The sequence below is a fragment of the Thunnus albacares genome, chromosome 22 (assembly GCF_914725855.1).
Source record: "Thunnus albacares chromosome 22, fThuAlb1.1, whole genome shotgun sequence".
Lineage (NCBI taxonomy): Eukaryota > Metazoa > Chordata > Actinopteri > Scombriformes > Scombridae > Thunnus > Thunnus albacares.
The window spans coordinates 7,360,872-7,379,917 of record NC_058127.1 but is presented as its reverse complement, the minus strand read 5'-3'; the positions used below and the strand labels follow the sequence as shown (position 1 = coordinate 7,379,917).

Here is a 19,046-nt window from a genome sequence, read left to right as displayed (position 1 = left end):
TTGAGTGCTGTGGGTTTTTTTTTTTTTTTTTTACTTCTACGAAGGCCAGTGAGGAAACCATAGTAAATGTACTACATTTAATGTTTCTGTTGGAGCTGCAAGTGTTTTCACTGGAGATTGTGGGCATTTTTCTTAGTCTTATATGAGTATATGTGTGTGTGTGTGTGTGCCTGGTTTTCTGTGTGTGTGAGTGTCATTAGTTCCTAGAAGCCAGGATTAGGTGGAGGTGGAGCTTTGGGGGCCCGTAGTGGTTTTTGTGGTCATTAATTACTGAAAGAGGGAGAGAGAGAGAGAGAGAGAGAGAGAAAGTGAAGTGTGTTTGTACAAATGAGAAAATTAACAAAAAAAGAAAGAAAGAGAAAGAGCTGTTGTACTAAAATGAGAGCGAGTTGTAGATTCAGGTAAAAGAGGAAAAAAAAAAAAAAACTACTAACAACTTCCTGCCTTGGCCAAGAGCCTGGTCACACACACACACACACACACACACACACACACACACACACACACACACACACAGACTCTCTGTTACTCTTCGTCAGCCAAAGGGATAAAACTTTTCTCCCTTTATTTTAATCATTGTTTCCCTCCCTCTGCCTGCACTTTTTTTTTTTTTTTTTTTTTGGTCAGATGCGTTTCCACGGCAACCATCCACCTTGTATGTGTGTGTGTGTGTGTGTTTTTATGTCTTGTCTCCCAGTGTCTCTGGCCCTCCTGTAGTCCTGCTGTGAACTTCATGTTGTATTTCTTTTTCTAATATCAGCACCGATTTGTCAAACGGCACGAAGGCGGCGGCTTGTGAAAACAGTCGAGGCCTCTGTTACACACACACACACACACACACACACACACACACACACACACACATGCAGATACACACATACATACACTTTCCTGAGTATGTAGTCTTATAGTCGTCCCACGGGGAACGCTGTGTGGGAATATGAACGAATGTATGAACAGGAATGTGAAGAAAAGCTCAAACACACACACACACACACACACACACACACACACACGTTCACAGGGATTTGTACCATCGAGTTAGTCAGATTGGGAATTACAGAGCAGAGAGAGGTAAGTGAAGAGAGGGAAGAGGAGAAAGATGGGAAGGAAGAGAAGAAAGAGGAAGGAAAACTAGAGAAAATCAGGAGAGGAGGGCGAGAGGGAGCAAAAAGGGGAGGCTGAGGAAAAGGAGGGAGGAGAGATAAGAGAAGAAGAAGGAGATGGAGGAAGGATGGGAAGATCAAAACCAGGAGAGATAGACAACCGTTAAAGAGACGGTTATATAATTTTACTTCATCTGATGTTGCAGTTTGTCACTTAATGTTTAATTTACAGTAACGGAAAGCAGAAAATCTTCATATTGTTTGGCTTTTTTGTTTATAATTTAATCAATTATCCAAATATGGACTCATCGCTATGGTCTCTAGTAACTAGAGATATTTTTCCTACAGTTTATTTTACTTATTTATCAATTTGTTATATCATTTTTATTGTTGTACTTATTTTGAGGTTTTACGTTCTTGGGATGGGGAAAAGACTGCAAAATAGTGGACTCACGCTATGTATGTGGATATAGTTCCTTGCTGCATCTACTATGTACACTATGTATGTTTAAATGATGTAGTAAAAGCAATAAAAATAAGTATCACAATGAAATAGTTTGTAATGAGCACTAATAGTCAAGACAAGTCCAAAACAATGAGAGACGTCGAGAAACAAGATGGAAACAAGGCCTCTTGCACTGACTGATTTAGTGTGTGTGTACAGTCAGATATAGAGATACAGAGTTTGTTAAGAGGGACATATAAGGCTTTTTGTGGTTTGTGGTTTATTTTTACGCTGTTATGATGTCGGATATTTATGTTAAACATGGTCAAAGTTCCAAAACTTGAGGTTAAAAGTATGTAGAAATGCTGCCTGCAAGTCAAAAACCAGGGCTTCAACCTGCCTTAGTGCTTTGTTTATGATATTTTTTTTGTACCTTGATGTCAGATAGTTGCCCATAAATGGCCGTCTATTCTGTATCCATCGTTGCTAAGGTTGTTCCACGTGTTGTTTGCAATGTCCACTCCCATATTTCTGACCGGATTTCGGCTTGAACATGTACGGATGTATTTTAGAAGTTTCTATTTCGAGTTAAGTACGAGAAAATGAAGTGAAATCCTGAAGCTGACCAATCAGAACAGAGTGGGCTCATCAGGGGGGCGGGCCTTAAAGACACAAGAGCTAAAACGGCCTGTTTCAGACAGAGGCTGAACTGAGGGGCTGCATAAAGAGCCACTATAAGATAAATAAAGAGTTTTTTGAACTGTAAATCATGCAAAGATATTCCAGTCGAGCCCCAGAATATAAATACAGAGCTGGAAATGTGTATGATACGTCCCCTTTAAGGTCAACAAACTCAAACATCAATACTATCGCTACATCTTCGGTCATGTGTGTATGTGTAGTCTCACCTACTGTGTTTACATGCTGCTGCCATCATGGCGTCTGCATCTGCTCTTTGAACAATGTGCCACCATTGAGACTCTGTCACACACAGACAAAACCTTAAACCTGTCTGGACCCTCAGGAAAACAGACCAAACATAATAATAATAATTTTAAAAAAAGCTGATTTTTCATTTTCTTGTCATTTTTCGCTGTAATCGTGCTTTTTGTCCTTCATACAGTACCATCACTCTTTTTTTTTTGCTGTTTCCACTTTTAAACTTTTCTTCCTCCATCCTGATTTTTTCTCTTCCCCCCTTTTTCCTCCCTCTCCTCATTCCTCTGGGATAAGAATCTGCTCTCTGTGAGATAATATAAACACTGTCCTCATGCCTTGTCCTCATGTTAGCACTACAGAGAGAGAGAGACGGATTGTGTGTGCGTGTGTGTGTGTGTGTGTGTGTGCAGCAGAAAACAAGAGAAAAGTCTTACAAACATGACCAATGACAAACTGGAACATCGCCCGTATATAAAAACACTTGTAGGAGACGTTGCCGGACTCAGAGGAGGGAGGAGAAAGTGCTGCTCTGCACATGTACAGTATATCATTACACACACTGGGCCTCTTCCTGCATTATATCACCGCTGTTACTTCATCTCTTAGGCTGCCGTGATATTTGTTATTTCTCACAGTGTGAAGAAATTGGGAGGATTTTGGGGATCTTTGTGACAAACCATCAATCTTTCTCTTAGGCGCGTGCCGATTGGCGATTGGATCATATATCAATTAACGTAGCAGTGCAGTGTGTGTACAGTTTAGGCTATTTGTCGGTGAATAAATGCTCCTCAAGACCCAAGACAAGTTCCTGTGTCTTGCTTGTCACCTGCTGATTAAAGCGGAGGAGGTTAGCCCCGAAGTTAGTGATGACTTTGACCCTGAAGCAGAATACAAAGTCTCCCCTGTGCTTGCTGACTACGGTCTGGAACAGGCTGACTTAAGCTGGACTGACCTTTAAGGTGGACCAGCTATTCTCATTTTAGTTCTAATTCTGTTCTAATTCTGCCAACCTTTCATGCTCTGGATCCACACCCTGCTACCTGGATCAAAATGAACGTTAGCTTACTGGGAACACGGAGCAGTGCACACTTTGGCTAACGTTAGCTACTTTAGCTAAAACGTGCTAATGAGCAAGTGAGTGAACTGTCAATCACAGCTGTCAATCAACGCCCACACTGCAGACATCAAAGCTGCTATAAGCCTTCAAATCTTATGAATGGAGTAATAATTTCCAAAATGAGCATGAGCACACTTATTAGTGGTCCAAATTTAGCGATTGAGACCATAATGACCTTTTGCATTGGCTTCGTTGGTAGTTCCCACTTGATTCTGTGTGATTGTTTGACCACATATGTTGGACTCCTTCTTAAAAGTGTGTTCAGACTGAAAGCAAAGAGACTTTTGGAGGTGGGACGATTGAATATAATGTCTACGCAAGGACATGAGGTGACCAGAAGATGTTTCAACTTGATACTTTATGGCTCCAACTCAAAAGTCCAGTGTTTAAATTTGAACAATAATGCAAGCTGAAAGTTTGTTTGGTGTTCAGTCTGAACACTCTTTAACAGTTTTGTTGGTTCCAGCTTCTCAAATGTGAGAATTTGATGCTTTTCTTCATCATACATGGTAAATGGACTGCATTTATATAACGCCTTTCTAGTCTTAGAACCACTCAAAGCACTTTTACACTACAAGCCACAGAGGATGTAATCATTCAATTTGGGGTTCAGTATCTTGCCCCGTGACACTTGGACATGTAGATCGGAGGACCTAGGAGATACCGATCTGTTGTTTAATGGACGACCTGCTCTACCTCCTGATCCACAGCTGCTCCTACGTCATACATGATCGACCTTCGATCTTGAAAATTGAAGACTTGAGGCTGTGGGGAATTATAACAGGCATTTTTAAATGATCATCAGATTTATCGACACTGGAAATAACCTTTGATTGCAGCCCGAATTGTTTTTTCAAAGCATAAATTGACCCACGTTTCGTGCAAAAAAGGCCAAAGTAGTTTGACGCAGACAAAGAATTTGTCTCCTAACGGTCAACATTGGTTTCTTTAAACCATCAAATCATTTTTTCCCCAATCTTAATGAGGTAGCTTTAGTCGCCAAAACGTAGTCAAACCTTAACCTTAGAGGTGGCAGATCAGAAATCACACTTCAGTTTGAATTTTCATAGTGGTAGTTTTGAAAAGAGAAGCTATTTTGTAATTTAGACAATAATACTCATTCATTCTTTAACGTTTAAGGTGTCAAAAACTCCATATACACCTATAATAGTGTCAGGAAGTACGGGTGGTTACCTGTGTTTGCTATTCTTTTTTTAAATCTTTAAATATGATTGTCATCCTGGGTCTGAGTGAGTTAACAGACACGCATCATGTGTGCGTGTGTTCGCAGTGCAAGCTGGTTTTATCAATGTGTTTCTGTCCAGAGCTTTTTCTCTCAGGGCTGTAATGGACAAAAGGCTGGCTGTCAACACCAAAACGCTTAACGTCGGCCAAGGCATGCTGTAATGGTGGACGCAATCACTTCCAGATGACGGACAGAGGAGCGAGTGTGCGTGTGTGTGTGTGTGCGTGTGTGTGTGTAGCCGGGGTTTGAATTAGAGAATGAGAGCGAGGGGAAGAAGGGGAATATCAATTCGTTGTGGAGGGACTTACCTGGCTAAGAAGCAGGAAAGAAGAGAGAGTAAAGTGTGTTAGCATCAGCAGCAGGGTAGGAAAGGACGCAAGCAAGGAAAGGAGGCAAGGAAGCAGGAAAACATCACTGTAAACCTGCATTATTGGTTAGTTTGGTGAACTTGGTGGTAAGAAACTCAACAATATACAATACTGAAAATTGAGTGAAAAAGAGGAAAATGAGTCCAACTAACTTTATTAAAGTCAACATAAATTACACCAGATTTGATTAAACTGAGCAACAATCTTAGAGAATTACAGTAAAAATTGAGCCGCATCAACTGTAATACGATGTCAAATCTACTTAGCGTCACATTTAAACAAATATCATAATGTTGCACAACATTCGATTATGTATTTTATGTTTAACAACCAAATATATTATCATTACTTTCATGTAACACAGGAGTTTAAACGTAAACATGGAAACCAGCAGGTTATACGTAAAAACAGAGGTCAACAATTTGATACAGTTCTCTATATATTCATGTTTTATCACAGATTTCAGGAATGCAAATATTTCTCTGCAGGTTGTAGAAGATTAAACTGCATTTGGATTAATTAAACGTTTTTGAAACTAGTTTGGTGAGCAGAAAACATTTTGACTTAATTAGTAGAACATTTTGCTAGTTTTTGCACTGGATTAATTAACTGGAAATGGTTTAAATTTAAATCAATTAATGAAAAAAAGATGTTGTATATGTAAGACTACAGATCTTGACAGAGAACATTCAGCTTCTTCAGTATTTTCAGGTTTTATTTACTGGTTTTCGCTGCTTCAGTCACACATTTTCCCTTAAAAGGTTGCACAATTTATCTGAAATTTAGGTTAGAAGATAAAATCCAGCACCGGACCTCTGCATGTTCGTTACATTTTAGCTCAATAGTGACATCCTCTGACTGAGCCCAAGCGTTTAAAAAATAAAGGTTTTAAAAAATTACAGAGTTTAAGAGGAGAGAAGAGACGAGATCTGGCTGCGTTCGGGGCTGTTTGGGGGGGAAAAAACAACAAAAAACTCAAGTATTTATTGGCAGGGTGTTGTGGTGAGCGAGCTTAGAGGAGGGATATAACAACAGAACACACAGTCCTGACACTGAACACATGGACCAGGACACCCTGATGAGATGTGTGTGTGTGTGTGTGTGTGTGTGTGTGCGCCTCCTGCTTCCAGTCCGCTACCTGGCAGGAACGAGGCTCTGCGGTTTGGACGTGGTGTGAATAAACAGTAAACATATCTTGTGTGTGTTTGTAAACAACTCACAAACCTGCGATATCGTCTCTTAACACCCTGATTTTTTGTTTGTTTGTTTTTGTTTGTTTGGTGTCATTTATGAGTCATTTTAACACTCTAATCTGACTAAACAGCTCATTTATTTCACTTCATTTCTGATTTTTTTGGTTTTGAGAAGGGGTTGTTTTGTTTGTTTTTGTTTTTTATTGTGTGATTTATCATTTTTGACAAAGAAGCTGTGGTAGTGGTTAACATTTTTTCACAACAACAAATAAAAAGAAGGAGTTGCGAGAGTTTTTACGTCAGATTACACAATATCTGAGATGATCACTGTGTCATATTACGTGATTAACTCTCCTGTTGTTCTCGGGTCAATTTTGACCCGGGAGGACAACAGGTGTCATTATGTGCTGTCATCAAAAAAATTGAAATGGTTGAGATCAGAGGAAAATATGTTGATGGATTATAGCAGACTGGTTTATGTAAAAGTTCAGTCAGGATCATGTTTTAAAACCATTTCAGTTTTTTTGATGACAGCACGTAACGACACCTGTTGTCCTCCTGGGTCAGAATTGACCCGAGGACAACAGGAGGGTTAAAGAGTCAGAAATCGTTGCCGTGATTTAATGCATAAAACAAAGATAAATACATACAATGGCTGATTCTCCACGCAGGTTGGAACCACCACATATTTACCTTGATGAGCCGACTCCTAATATTTCCATAGTGGATGGAAATGTGCGTTAATTGCGTTTTCTTTTGCAGATTTTTTAGGAAATTGGGTTAAATTTTTCACTACATTTGGATGAAAACTTGGCTGTTGTTCCACTTGACGGCACCAGCGGCAAATGTTAATCGTGGTTTTATGAATGAAAGTGAGATTTGAGTCATTTGTTGTCACTCAGCGGTGAATGTGGACTATACTGAGTTTGTGCAGAGGGTGTAGTCGCACCAACAGATGTTATGATCCTGGACGAGCCCCCGATTTGTCATAACCTGGCTCAAGTCTGGACAAAGGAGGGGGAGACCAAACATGAGTTAAAATGGATTTATTGTGCATTACTTAAAGAGAAATGAAACTTAACACAACCAAAAACAACATGGTGGAAGCCAGAGGTGAGAGGGCAAATGACTGACAGCCTCCAGCTTATATAGAAGCTGGTCAGTCCAGGTGGGCTGGATCTTCTTGAGGACCCAAAGTCCTGCAGGTAGAGGACTAATAGTCTGTCCAGAGAGGGTCGTCACATGACTACAATTATTAAAACTTGGTATTTTTGCACCAGCATGCTCATTTTAATTCTAAACTTTTGCTATTTTTTTTTACACGTCCCCATTCTTAATCCCGCCCACAAAGCTCTGATTGGTCGCTTGTTTCCCCAACGAGGGGAGAAACAGCTGTCGGTGAGCACAACACCAGAACTCACCAGGGTGACCTGACATCCTGATTTTTGTCGGGACAGTCCAGAATTTTGAAGGCAGAAGAGATAATAAATGTCCTGCACAGATATTTGTTTGCCAAAGAGTCATTAATTCTTCACATGTTGCACAAACATCTGCTCCAAATGTCTCCTCTGACGACCAGTCAGCAGAGACGGGGTTTCTATGGTTACGAGGACTCACACACTGCATCCATGCAGCAGTTTCTGACATTTTTTATCAACAGGCCTTTGCTCTGTGATTGTTTTATGCAGCTCGCCCTCACAAGAAAAACGACAGTATAGGTTGAAAATTCAGCCGCCAAAAACGACCTATAGTTACGTTTACGCCATAGCAACCGCAGTAATTATGACCCGAAGTGACGCAGTTCAGATGACGTCGATAAACGGTGACAAATTTTCATATTAGGAGGAAATGGATTGGGTGGAAGACTAGATAGATAGATGGAAAAACGTGGATTTAGCTGCAGAAGACGGATGTTTGCGTCCTGTTTCCGACCGCGAGTCGGACAGCTTTGATTGTTGTTGCGTAACTTTAAGGAAGTAATTTTAACCCATACCACATTTCAAGTGATCATTTTAACCCTAACCAAGTGTTTTTTGTGCCTAAACCTACAAACCTAGTTTAGTTTTTACGGTTACTGCAGATTGAAGCGGCATATTAGAAAACGCTCCCCTGATTCGTTCTGCAGCGCAGGTACAATCGTGGTCGTTTCATTATGAGGATGTGTCGGTTTTATGAGCTCAGGTTGATATTATTGTTATAAAAAAAACAGTCTTCTTTAGTCGTGTGGGGCTTATTAGTCTATATTTACATGTCTGTGTGTTGCTGCGTGTCCTCTATCTGCCCTCTGTGTTCATTAGTGCCCTGTGTGAAGCAGGCGCTCTGCCCTGTCAACACACTCAGCAGCTTATTTACTTGTTTTGTTACACTGCAGACAGTCCCGCACAAGCGTCAGCAACTCTCAGTCTGCACTCGAGAGATGCTGAACGGTATGGGGAGAAATGTCACTTGAGTTTTCTAGTCATGTTATTGATCTTAAAGCCTTGATGTCAGTTTATGGTTATAAAAAAATGGATATATCTACTTGGCATGCACCTATTTAGTATAATTTTCTCTAATCTTCTTCCACAAAGATGCACTTAAACACAACAATATGGAAATCATGATTTCATTTTTACCTCTTATGCTAACATTGTACTCATCAAAATAGCTGCTGAGACCTATGGAGACACAAGAAATGAAGAGAAAAACAGGTGGAAAACAAGGTTTATAATATAATATCTATAATTAGGAGTATCTTAACCACTTATTTGAGTGGTAAAACCAAAATAAAGTACGCCAAAATGTCAGTAACACTCACTCAGTGCTAGAAAAAAACATGTGTGTCCACAACTACGACAAGTATGTTGAGTCAGAGTTGAATTTGGGGAATAATTTCATTGTTTGCCTTTCGTGTCTCTTGCAAATAAGTCTAGACTATCCATGTTTACAACTTATTATCTGACCACTTGTGTTTCCTGCCTGTTTAGACTTCTTTTTAGTGATCTTACATTGTTCCCAGATCTCAGCGATTAACAGTACAATGTTGTAACCGATAGGACTGATGGCCAACACTTGTAACCAGATTTATCTCTAAATATCCGCTCCAGACATATAAAAAACACTCTGCTTGGAGCAATAATGTGTGTCTGATAAGTTTTTTTTTTCCACAAAAATAGTTTAATTACCACTTTAAAATCCTTAAAAATGGCATCTACTCCTTCTCTCCTCATTAAAAAAAATTCAAAATATGCAAATATCTCTCATTTCAAAACAGCTGGATACAAGATGTTTCTTACATCACAAGTTCATTCTCAGTGTTTGTGCACTAGAGGCTTCAAATGTCCACATCACACTCGCTTGAGTTGAATTATCGGAAAGAAAACGAGACTTTAAACACAAACTACAACTAATAAGAGCGACGTAAACACACACCAGAACTTGTTAAGTAAGATAAAAGTGTGACAAAAGCTATTGATAGCGGGAATAAATAGAAACGCTGACTTCACGGCGTACAGCATAAAAATCAATGATGCACGTAGGTGTGCGTGTGTGTGTGTAGCATCTGTTGCTTTTGTGTATTGCTTTTTGTTTGTGTGTGTGTATTAATCTCTGCTGGACTGCTGTGTGTGTGTGTTTGTGTGGGCAGGGCTGACGCAGCAGAACTAACTGCAGCGTGGCGAGCGAGCGAGAGAGAGAGACAGAGAGAGAGAGAGAGAGAGAGGAGGGGCACACACACACACACACACAAACAGATATATTACACACACATATATTTGTACTCATATACCAATGGTGCACAAGCGTTCGGACATTGACGTGACATTTGAAATGATACGGCGCGTGCAGACATGTGGAAAGATCACACGCAAAGTAGGATTCGGTTATCGTGTTAACTGTCACTGTTGCTGGTTCTAGTGCTAGAAAGAGACCACGTGAGAGAGAGAGAGAGAGAGAGAGAGAGGGAGAGAGGGAGAGGGGGGAGAGAAAGTATAATCAAAGAGGTGAGGACAGAGAGAGAAAGAGAGAGAGAGAGAGAGAGGATATCAGGAGCTAAAAGGAAAAAGGAGGAGAACAGGGGAGTGAGGCGAGAGGAAGAACAAGTGGACAGATTGATAGATAGAAAGGAGAAGATCAACAGATAGATAGATTGATTGATAGATAGATAGATAGATAAGGAAGGAGTGATGCGTTGGAAAAGGAGGCGATCGCCAGCGCAGGGGAGGACGGGTGACGATGAGGATGAGGAGAAGAGCTCAGACACCTCCTTCAGAGTGCATTTCTTCAGAGGTAGAGTGTGTGTGTGCGTGTGTGTGCATGTGTGTGCCTTGTCTTGATTTTGCCGCATTCGTCTTGTCATCATCAAGTGTCGCAGACGGGATGGGAGACGTATTTAAACATTAAACTGTAACTGTAGTTGTGAAGTAATACGTGATGATTGTGAATGAAAGCTGGTTTCTTTCTTACACCTGTAGGGCTGAGTCATTATCTTGTTTACTTGTCAAAATCTCCCAAAATCAGATTATATGTTTTATCTTCAGTTAAAAGGATTCTGTGCTTCTCTTTTTGTTGAGAAATGTCAGTTTTTGGTCTCAGAAATCTTTTTAAGACGACTTTAAAATGTGTCGTATTAAAAAAAAACAACAAAAAAAACAGACTGACATCTTGAAAATACAAGCTTTTCAACTGACTTAAATTAATCTGCAGCATTGAAAGTATTGAAATTGAAAAGTAGTAAAAGCTTTCTTTGAATCTTTGATCAGGTTCATAATCAGACAGTCTCTTATTTAAATCATAACCTTGCAAATTTTAGGCTGTAATTCATTCAAAATTATCAGTTAGCTGATTGACAATATTAAACATTTAGCTACATAGAAAAAATGGTTTTGTACAAAAACCTTTTGGTTTATTTGTTTTGTTTTTGATTTTTTTTCTCCTGTGTCTTTATTTTTATTGTTTTGTACAGTTCTCTTAGTAGAGATTTCTTGTAGAGACGGCAAAAATCAATAAAAATATAGGTGTTTTGGGTACAGAAACTCAAAAGTTGTATGAAATTTAAAAATTATTTGATTTGATTGGAGTGTTGTTCAGAGAAAAGGCATTTGCCATAGAAATAGTTGTTTCCAGTACATTTTCCAACTACATGGTGTTTTTATGGCCTCATATTAACAGTTTTAAGTATGTTTACAGTCAAGTACCACCTTCAAACGCTAAATTTAATAGCATGATCAAAATGAAAATATCTCAAAAAGCTAGTTAAACAAGTGTCTATATTCTCCAGAACAAAGGTGTCTCTCCATAGTTAAACAGCAAAGAGTTTCACCTCATGTATTGGTCTTTTAGACGCGTTTCCACATAAAGTCTTCCTCAGAGCAGGTGTGACAGCTATGAGCCCTCCCTTTATAAAAATTAAAAAGTATTTCCAGCCGTTAATTACTTTATTATTAGTTTCTGGAGTCGTTCTGGAACCGGAGCACCTTTTCTGTACGTCAGTTCCTGAGTTGTATTTGCAAATATCTGAGTCTTAAGCTAGCTACGTTGCTAACGCTGCTTGCTAACGTTCGACTTGCCGTTAGCTTCCCGGCGGGTAGCGAACAGAGGAGTTTGTCGCTGAAAACAGGAGGTGTCTCATGATGCTGGAAGTGATTTTTCCACTTCTTTAGAAATCAGTTGATAACTGGCATTGAAGAGTAATAATTAATACAATTTTAAAAAAGCTTTTGTTAAAGATCAAGAGGTCTTTGTGTCTTTGTTCATTTCTGTCTTCCTGTAATGTGTTTAACACTTTCCAGTCAGTTGGAGAAAACATCTTGAAACTCCTGCTGTGCTTTTTGTATAAATACTTCCTGTTTTGGGTCAGAAATCCTTTCATTTGTTTATGAAATGACTTACAGAGTTTTATTCCCAGTAAGAATACACCACACAACTAACTGCTGCTTTGCATTTTACAAATTTACACACATTCACACTTGGAAGCCGCCCAGCATCTCATTTATAACCTCCTGTTCAGTTGAATAATTCATAAACTTTTGTTGGTTTACACATACAGCGATACTGCTGGATGATATGTAAATATTCACAGACGCTTTAGAGATCTTTGTTCCTGATAAAGCTTTCATGTCAAATATGCCACGAAATATCATCAGATATTTGGATAAAGAGGGAGACGAATGAAAGCTTTCATGATGATGTGCCAGTTGTGATTTTCTACAGAAAGAGTCGCAGATTATCTAGAAATGTTTCTCAATCAAATGACCAGTTTAATTTAGATTGTGGTTTTGTGGAAATCCCCAAACTATTTAGCAAACCCTAAACCTTAAACAAGATTTTGGCTCAAATTGACATGATTAATATATATCTGGCTGTTTCTGCTTTCAAAAAACCTGTAAAATGAATCATTTAATACAACTGTACCTGAGAAATACCTCTTATGGATAAATTTAGTGAATCTAGTCAGTTAGAAGTCAAAGATGAAATTAACAAGAGAATCCTGCAAGACCGGTAACGCTGTATACTTAACGCGCGGAGCCAAGATAAACAGATGTCTTTCATATGTGGCTGCTTGACTCACTGGAAAACAAACGAGCTTAGAGGCAGCTGAAGAGGAATCGTATTCGAACTGGGGAAACAAGTCTGTGTGGACACATTACCCAAACCACAAGCCTCCGCCGACCGCCGAAGCCCAGAACGGTGACACAAATGCACACAAATGCTGGTTTGAATCACTTTGCTATCAAACATCTGGTGCTTTTATCATTAAGTCATTTTCCTCATCTTCCAAATGTGTTGTACGTCTTATTTTACTGGTTGTTTATTTTATCGGGTTGTGGTCAAACACTGAAGTTCCCTGGAAGCTTGGATGCCTGAAATTGAATTAAAGGTGCAGTATGCGAGTGTGTATCCCCCTGCCAGCGATGCATTGATAGTTTTGTCAAGTTTCTCAGGGAACCTCAGCCTTCTTAACGAACCAAAAAGAGCTTAAAGTCAGTGGTTTGACCTGCAGGACCCTATTTGGTTTCGTGAATAGAGAGCTGAAGCAATGATTTCATGTACAGTTAGCCTCTTTAGCTTCTGTAACTCAATGCAATCTCTCAATTAACATTTCTTTCATCTGTCTTTCTGGAAAAATGAAGCTTGCTCCTGGAGTTTATTTTTCCATATTCGAAGACATCTCAGCATCCACCACAGCAGTTGCTATCAGAAGCTGAAACCTTTGTGATTTAAACAATTGTTACTTTGTGAGCACAGAAAAAACTACAAGCGCTGTCAAGGTCACCGTAACCTGGTTTCATCCACATCCATAAAACTCACCAACGCTTTCTTCTAAAGTCCTTTTATCAGCTGTCTAGTTTTAAACTCTGCTGTCTAAACACTTCTACAGCGTTCGTTTCTCTCCGTCCTGCCGCTATTACAAACATGTCTGGACCAGCCGTGACACCTCCACTGACTCACGGACATGTCTGTGTGTTTGTTAACAGCTGCTAAAAAATAAATAATGAATAAACAACGATAATAGATCGTTTTTCAGAAAGCTACCAACCTCATGTAAACACGTGAAGTGTGCCGCACGACATACTGTTGAGAAAGGCCGTTCACGCTCCGCTGTATGTGGCGGATCAGACCTGCGAACCGCCATTTGGCTCGGGTTGTTGCTAACAATGAGTCCGGATAGCGCTGTTGAATGCTCGCTCCATTATAAATAAATCCTTCCTACTGAACGAGTTATTCATTCCAAAAGGTTTGGATTTTCTGTTTCTGACTGAGATTTAGCAGCAGTGTATGGATTACTGCCCTTTAATCAAACTTTTGCTGCCTGATTTCACTTTTATCTGCACTCTGAGGTCCTCGGTTCGGGGTAGAGGACTCGCTGTGGTCTTCAGGAACTGGAGTCTCCTCTTTTGAACTGCAGTTAACCAAAGTTGGTTTTTCTAATCCGTTTTATTGTAATTTAATTTACTGACTCCCTGGTTTTAACGGTTCTTTTATATCTGAGTCATCCATCATAAGGTTAGACAGAGTTATTATGGCTGGCGGTTTTAATATTCATGCGGATGACGCCTCTTGCAGTCTTGCTGCTGATTTTCTTAATGTCACTGAGTCCGACACACATTAGGGGTCAGAATCTGGACCTTGGTTTTACACATGGTTTAACTATTGACTCCATTTGCTCTGAGGTGCTGCCTGTTACTGACCATAATGGTGTTTTGTTCAACCAGTCTTTGAACTTAGATTCTCTTCGAAGTAAAAGTTTAAAGTGCTCTCACAACTTAAATCATCTCACAGCTGAGAAGTTTTCTGCAGCTTTTGACCCAAGCACAGTATTGTGTTCTCATGCAGAAGTAGATTGTCTAGACCAAACCTTTAACACACATTGCTCCTCCGTTTTAGATAAAGTGGCTACTTCTAAAATGTGATTTGTCCCCTCCATAAATTCATCCCCAAGGTTAAATGACACCATTTGTTGTTTCTGGGGTTGGAGGGCAGAGCGACTGTGAAAATCCACTAATCTCCATGTTCACTGTCTTTACTACAAAGACCTTTTTAACTGGGTTAAATAACATGGTTAAAGATGTGAGGGCTTCTTATTTTTCCAACTTTATTTCCACCAGTAAACACAACCCCAAAGTCCTTTTTGACCCTATAAACAACATTGTCACTCCTGCACCTCCGGATGTGCCTGTTTTGTCAAATAAGGATCACAGTAATTTCCTCTCATTCTTTGTAGATAAGATTAGAGATTAGCATTATCCCCTCTTCTGCTCCTTTCTCCACTTATGCAATTCGGCTGTCAATTCTGGACTGTTTTTCTCCCATTTCTGTGCAAGACCTCACTGATCTTGTGGGTAGAATGAAATCCTCCTCCAGTCGTGTTGATATTTTACCCATGTCCGTGCTTAAAAATACACTTGAGTGTATTGGTCCATGCCTGGTCTCTATTATAAACTGCTCCTTGCTATCTGGCTGTGTCCCAGCTTACTTCAAACATGCAATTGCTCAGCCTCTCCTGGAAAAAAACGAACCTTGATCTGTACATTCCCCACAACTACAGGCCTATATCAAAGCTGCCTTTTATTTCAAAAAATTTTTAGAGAAAGTTGTTTCCAAATACCTCACTGCTGTCTTGATTGCCCACAACATTTTAGATAAGTGCCAATCGGGTTTCCGTCAGAAGCATTCCTCTGAAACTGCTCTTCTCAGAGTCTCCAATGACATAATGATGTCCTCTGATGTGGGTGAGTCCTCCGTTTTGGTGCTGCTGGGTCTCAGTGCAGCTTTTGACACTGTGGATCATAATGATTGAAAGGCTTAGACAGTGTGTAGGTGTCTTTGGTTGCCCTGGACTGGTTTTCCGCCTACCTCTCAAATAGGAGTTTTTCTGTGTCACTTGGTCCTTACATGCTTGAAACTGCTGCTCTTTCCTGTGGTGTGCCTCAAGGATCCGTCTTGGGTCCTATTTTATTTGCTTTATCTATGCCTCCTTCCTTCATGTTATTATCAAATTTTGAGATAAATCCTATCACTGTTATGCTGACGATATTCAGCTCTATGTCCCTTTTTAGGCCTGATAACCCCGACAAACTGTCTGCGTTGCACAACTGTCTGACTCTCATTAAAGACTGGATGTCTAACAACTTTTTACAGCTTAATACAGACAAGACAGAAGTTCTTAACATTGCCTCTGACAGTATAGCTCCAAAGGTTGCTCATAGCTAGCATTGTTTTCCTCCATGTTCTTCTTCTCTGACTTTTCTGGTGCATTAAACTTTCAATTAATGGATTAGCTTGAAACAACGTGTATCAAACAAAAAACACTGTAAAACACTACCAGTCGGAAAAAACTCACACAAAGTACTTTTAATTGTCAAAATCCACAAAAGTGTTGTTGCTAGCAGCTTGCTAGCTAGCATTAGTCTGTCAAATATCTAATCTTGCATATTGTAGTTTAGCCTAGTTGCTTTAGTTACCGCTTAGGACTTCATTGATCCTGGACTGGTTTTCTGCCTACCTCTCAAAAATAGGAGTTTTTCTGTGTCACTTGGTCCTTACATGCCTGAAACTGCTGCTCTTTCCTGTGGTGTGCCTCAAGGATCCGTCTTGGGTCCTATTTTATTTGCTTTATCTATGCTTCCTTCCTACATGTTATTATCAAATTTTGAGATATGTCCTATCACTGTTATGCTGACGATATTCAGCTCTATGTCTCTTTTTAGGCCTGATAACCCCGACAAACTGTCTGTGTTGCACAACTGTCTGACTCTCATTAAAGACCGGATGTCTAACAACTTTTTACAGCTTAATACAGACAAGACAGTGGTTCTTAACATTGCCTCTGACAGTATAGCTCCAAAGATTGCTCATAGCTAGCTTGGTTTTCCTCCATGTTCTTCTTCTCTGCCTTTTCTGGATTACATCTATCTGCATTAAACTTTCAATTAATGGATTAGCTTGAAACAACAATGTGTATCAAACAAAAAACACTGAAAAACATTGTTTTATAGCACAAAATCCACAAAAGTGTTGTTGCTGGCAGCTTGTTAGCTAGCATTAGCCTGTCAAATATCTAATCTTGCATATTGTAGTTCAGCCTAGCTTTAGTTACCGCTTAGGACTTCATTGATCTAAGGGTTTTTGTTAATCTCTTATGAAAAATACTTTTATCTCCTGACCATGGCATTATCTAGAGAGATGAAGTCCTGCTCAGCTGTGTGAATGGGAAACAAAACAAGCTGTTCATGCCAACCAGCCTCGGGCTAAAGGAGGGTCTGCTGACAGCAGGGCATGACCTGGTGCTCAGACAGACTGCTCCTGGACAGTTTATACCTAGAAATGTTTGTTGTCTCGAAGGAAATTCCCTGAAAGATTTCAAAAGATCTTGAAAAGAAAAATAAAAGATGAGCTTGACTCATCAGTTTTCCATCTGTCCCTCTGCTGCATCTTTTGTGTGTCAGATGAGAACGCCTCCCAAAGAACCGCCTCACAGGCTGACATTTAGATGTGCCCGAAAGTTTTAAATGAGCTTATTTGTCCTCCAGAGATTCTGCTGTTGGAGAGCCTGAATGGAGGGGGAAGCAAGATGTTCTCACAGGATTTGGATCCATTGTGCTTTTTGTAAGGCTTAGCTTGACCCCAGTGTGGTGACCAATTCAGTGATTCTTAATTGGAGGTCAAGTTCAATGTGCACCTAAAAATGAGCACAAAGATCTCATAATTTACTCTTTGCAGCAGTGTAGACATTTGAATTATGTTGCTATCAGAGATTTCATAAAATAAGGGGAGCAGATGCTGTAAATTAATGGACTTTTATGTGGCGTTGAACTTGTAGTAAACCAAAGATTTTTGGAGTAGAGCCCTTTTAAATGAATCAGCAGGCATCATTTCAATGGATCCAAGTGCTCATTCAGTCTGTTTACAACAAAGCTGAGGTCTGCATCCTCACGGCTTCCTGCTTTCAGAAATAAAACTCACTCCGTCTTCCCATTATCCTCCTTTATTAGCAATTGGTTGTGAATTTTGTAGCCAAGTTTTTTCAGCATCTTTATGTTCATTTGTCAGATTTGTTCCAGAGCAACACCACCAAACAAAAATGTGTATTGTCGCAATAAATGGTTAATTTGACTTGAACGTAGACTTGGGAATTTTAGGGCCGTGGTGAACATTAGCTGCGCAGTCCGGTTGAATTGGACTTTTGTTCCTTTTCCCCCTTGGAGCGATTCATTCTGAACACAGTAATCATACTGAGATGTGGACCAAAACAACCGTATTGAGTCCCAAACCGATTCCGGAGCTGTTTGTTTGCACTGGGAATGTGATCCAACCTCGGTCCGACCCAACTACTAGGCGTACTCTGCAAGTTCTAGCTGAACGGCTCCCGTAGCAAAGTATACTTGACATACTGAGCTAACAACAGTCAACAGTCAACAGTTACCAGATGAATGATGAATAAAATTAATCATTGATCTGACCTGGACTAATGTGACAAAGTACGTTGCATTCTTCAGGTTCTTAGACACTAACTAACCAATGAGCAGAGTGAACACAACCTTAAGTGATGCATTTTGGTTTGCTAGGATTTTTTTTCTGTGTGAAAAGAAACTGAAACAACAGGAACACTGGGAAAACCAACTCATCCACTGATGAGAGCAAACAAACTATAGTTTGAAACACCCTTTTAAACTTGGAGTCACATGACTTTACACTATAATCATACAGGTGCTTTATTTGATTGGTCGCCATCAAATATCTAACAAGGATGTGGATACAAGTTAGAAAATGTTTATTGTTTGCTCATATGTTTCACATTCTTATTCAAATGGAGCTTAAATATCAGCCTGTACTTGTCTGATTAAGCTGCGTTATAGTGTAAAGACCATAAAGCATTAACTTCATGCTGCTGGTAAATCTATACAGAAGATTTCCTGATTTTTCGTAAGCTGGATAATGGGAGAAAATTGCCTTGTTCACACACACATGCACACAGAGACAAGGGGGTGGGGAGCTGGAGGCAGTGGAGTAGAAAGAAAGAAGACTGACATTTAGACTGCTGGCATAATATTGTGGGATCAGAGAGTCACATTTTACTCTTCTGATAAAACCAAACACTGAAATAGAAGCTTTTGAGAGTCATTTTAAAAATATATTCGCATTTGTGTAGACAA

General features: G+C 39.7%; 1 protein-coding gene and 1 long non-coding RNA gene across 3 annotated transcripts in view; both read left to right on the top strand.

Moving 5' to 3' along the window:
• Window positions 1-19,046, top strand: part of nhsl2 (NHS-like 2) — a 164,487-nt gene that overhangs the window by 12,712 nt on the left and 132,729 nt on the right. The gene's annotated exons all lie outside the window — the stretch shown is intronic.
• LOC122973326 lies at window positions 6,645-15,820 on the top strand. The gene is made up of 3 exons (XR_006399979.1): window positions 6,645-6,655; window positions 11,581-11,584; window positions 14,870-15,820. It is a non-coding gene; the product is annotated as an uncharacterized LOC122973326 (long non-coding RNA).